General features: G+C 43.2%; 1 pseudogene; it reads left to right on the top strand.

Annotated features, from left to right (window-relative positions):
* Positions 1 to 1,279: 1,279 nt before the first annotated feature.
* Positions 1,280 to 3,517, top strand: LOC103213495 (annotated as a pseudogene).
* The last annotated feature ends 593 nt before the right edge of the window (positions 3,518 to 4,110 follow it).

Here is a 4,110-nt window from a genome sequence, read left to right as displayed (position 1 = left end):
CACAGGGTAACCTCAAAGAAAAATGATAAACCTTCACATCACAATAAAAAAGAGGATAAGCACTAATATTTAGCAAATACTAAAACAAATAGCTATGAGTCGGGGCTGACTCAATGGCACATAACAACAACAACAAGAACAACAAAATAGCAACAAAGGAAATAATAGCACAATTCATAAACAAAATGAGCTCAACACAGAAAATTATATGGAACAAAGAAACCAGGAATGCCATGAAAAAATACATAACAAAATGACAGCAACAAATTTATACTTGTCGATAATTACACTGAATGTAAATGGATTAAATGCACCACTCAAGAGACAGAGAGTTGCATACTGGATAAGGAAAAACAAGCCATCAATATATTGTCTATAAGAGACACACCTTAGAGACAAAGACAAGAATAGACTGAAAATCAATGGTTAGAAAAGATATATCAAGCAAATGGCAACCAAAAAAGAGCTAGAGTGGCAATATTAATTTCTTTTCAAATTCACTTTAAGATGATAACCAGCATAAGAGGCAAGGAAGGACATTATATAAAGATTAAAGGATCAATTGAACAAGAAGATATAACCATAATAAATATCTATGGACCCAATGAAAGGGCCCCAAAATATATAAATCAGACTTTAACAGAATTAAAAAGACAAAGAGATGACTCAACAGTCACAATAGGACACTTTAATACACCAATTTCAATGAAAGATAGAACTGGAAAGAAACACAACAAAGATGCAAAAGAACTAAACTAAACAGTACAACCCACCAACTTGACCTTATAGACATCTACAGAGCACTTCACCCAACAACAGCCAATATACATTCGTTTCTAGTGAACATGGAACATTCTCCAGGACAGACCATATGTTAGGCCATAAAGCAAGTTTTAGTAAATTTAAGAACATTGAAATACAGCAAAGCATCTTTTCAGATCACAATGCTATCAAATTAGAAATCAACAATAGGAAGATCGATGGAAAAAGAGAAAACACATGGTAACTGAACAACACCCTCCTTCGGAAGAACTGAGTAATAGAAGAATTAAAAAATGAAATTAAAAAATTCCTTGAATCAAATGAGAATGAAAACACAACATACCAAAATGTTTGGGACACAGCAAAAGCAGTCACCAGAGGCCATTTATAGCAATAAATTCACACTTCAAAAAAGAAGAAAGAGTGGTCTGTGCTGGGGAGCGTGTGGCTGTTGAGCATGGGAACAGTTGTTGCTGTCTTGTGCGCAGGTCTGCTCTGGCAACTTTAAACCATGGTGATGGCAATGCCTATCAATTGTATTTACCAGGATACTGACCTCTAGGCCTCGCATAATAAGATGCTGGCAGAGCCTCTGAAAGATAGTGACATTGAGTTGGGGAGTCCTAGCTAGTTTCTTCAAATTAGAGGCTTTTGTTTAAATCTCTGGTTCTAGTTATGAATAAACCTTATGAGGGACAGCCTTGTAATAATTATGAGTGCCAAGTTCAGAGGCAGAGGCCCACAAAGTGACTAGAAGTCCTTTAAGAACAAATTTAAATATCTATGCATTCCCACAACCTGCAGAGCTCTGTGCAAGTGCTGTGGAGGAATGAGGAAAGAGAAGAAAGGAGAGATCATTGTAATTTGACCCTTCCTTGTAGTTCAGAGACAGTGTTTCTAGATGCCAAGAGAGAATATATCTAGATGCCTAGAAGCATCATTTTGCTAGGCAGAAATGTAGGGATAAAAATGAGGGTAGTATAAAATGTATGCGATAGTTGGAATTGTGTGTCAACTTGGCTGGACCACAATTCTGAGTGGTTTATGCAGTTGTGGCGTGGCTTATTCCCATGATGAGCTCAGACGTATATGTTTTGAGCAGCCAATCCATTCAAAGGGAGTTTCCCTAGGGGTGTGGTCTGTTTCCAATATATTTATGGACATCCTGGGAAAATGAGACTCTCTTCTGTGGATCTGAATCCTGTTGTGCTGCCTACAACTGTCTGTGAGCAAACAATCCACCATTCAGCCTGGTGATCTTGGATTCATCATTTGTTGGAGTCAGCAGACAGTATTCTGCCTGCCAACCTTGAGCTCATCAGTCCCTACAGCTGTGTGAGTTGGGAAAAGCCTCCAGCTTGATGTTTGATCCAGGAACTTGGCACTTACAAGCTTCTATGTTTATAACATCATTAAGAAGGAGAGTAGTCAGCAGAAAGTTGGATTGGAGCTGATTGCCTGAGAGAATTTTGTCAGCTGAGCGGTTTGGAGGCCCTGGGCTCTTGCTTAAATAACAAATACTCTGAGGAGTGCCCAGGCCAGAGGTATTATGGTGGAACAGAGTTCATTGATGGGTTGGAGGTTCTCTGCCAGAAGCAGGCACTGCAGGCCTATAACCTGGACCCCCAGTGCTGGAGTGTCAATGTCCAGATGTACTAAGGCTCTCCTGCCAACTTTGCAGTATACACCGCCCTAGTGGAGCCCTGTGGGCGCATCATAGGCCTACACCTACCCGATGGGGGCTACCTGACCCATGGGTTCATGACTGACAAGAAGAAGATCTTAGCCACATCCATCTTATTTGAGTCTATGCCCTATAAGGTAAACCCAGACACTGGCTACATCAACTACGATGAACTGGAGGGGAATGCCTGCCTTTTCCATCTGAAGATGATTATTGCAGGCATCAGCTGCTATTCTCGAAACTTGGCCTACAAATGACTGAGGAAGATTGCTGATGATAATGGGGGCATACCTCATGGCAGACATGGCACATATCAGTGGGCTGGTGGCAGCCGGGGTGGTCTCCTCCCCTTTTGAACACTGCCATGTGATATCCATCACAACCCACAAGACACTACATGGCTGCCAGGCTGGCATGATTTTCTACAGAAAGGAGTATGCAGTGTGGACCTCAAAACTGGCAAAGAGATTATATACAACCTGGAGTCACTCATTAATGCTGCTGTCTTCCCAGGCCTCCAGGGAGGTCCTCATAATGCCCTTGCTGGGGTTGCCATGGTCCTGAAGCAAGCCATGACTCCAGAATTCAGAGCTTATTGGCACTAGGTTGTGGCCAACTACAGGGCCCTGGCCCAGGTCCTGACAGAGCTGCGGCTACAGCATAGTAACAGGTGGTTCTGACAACCATTTGAACCTTGCTGATCTCTGTTCCCAGGGCACTGATGGCGCAAGGGCTGAGAAGGTGCTAGAAGCCTGTTCTATTGCCTGCAACAAGAACACCTGCCCAGGTGACAAAAGCACACTGCAGCCCAGCAGACTGAGACTGGGAACCCCAGCACTGACATCCTGAGGACTTCTGGAAAACAAGTTCCAACAAGTAGCCCACTTTATTCAGAGAAGGACAGAGCTGACGCTGCAGATTCAGAAGGATGTTGGTGCCAAGGCCACTCTGAAGGAATTCAAGGGGAAGCTAGCAGGTGATGAGAAGCACCAGAATGCCATCAGGGGTCTCCAGGAGGACACAGAGAACTTTGCTTCCCTCTTCCCTCTGCCTTGTCTGCCTGACTTCTAAAGGGGCTGCCTGTCCACTCCTGCACAGAGCTGGGAGGGCAGGCACCATCAAGGAGCCACTTGTTTGGGACTAAAGAAGAGCTGCCCAATCAGGGACTGCATTTGTCTCTTTGTTCCCTTCCATGTATTTTATTTTATTTTATTTTTTAACTTTTTTCATGTACCACAAATCAAAGTGTGTTTAAAGCCCACTGGTAGTAATTCTGGGACAGGTTGTTAAGGGGTTTCAGTTTGAACTATACTTTCTCACACCAAAAACCAAAACCAAACCCACTGCCACTGAGTTGATTCCAATTCACAGCAATCCTATAGGGCAGACTAGAACTGCCCCATAGGGTTTCCAACACTGTAAATCTTCACAGAAACAGACTGCCTCACCTTTCTTCCATGAAACAGCTGGTGGGTTTAAACTGCTGATCTTTTGGTTAGCAGTCAAATGCTTTAACCATTGCCTTTTTCACACAGCTGTCCCTAATTACTCTGGAAAAATGAAATATTGCCACCAGCCACTCCTCGGAAGGAAGGTTGGGCAATCCTACTTCCGTAGTGATACTGTCTCGGAAACCCAAGGAGGGGTCGCTATGAGTCGGGGCC

This window comes from Orycteropus afer, unplaced genomic scaffold (assembly GCF_000298275.1).
Source record: "Orycteropus afer afer isolate SDZICR_OR568_19922 unplaced genomic scaffold, OryAfe1.0 scaffold03806, whole genome shotgun sequence".
Lineage (NCBI taxonomy): Eukaryota > Metazoa > Chordata > Mammalia > Tubulidentata > Orycteropodidae > Orycteropus > Orycteropus afer.
Note: the sequence above shows the minus strand (reverse complement) of the source record. Positions and strands in the feature narration are given on the sequence as shown.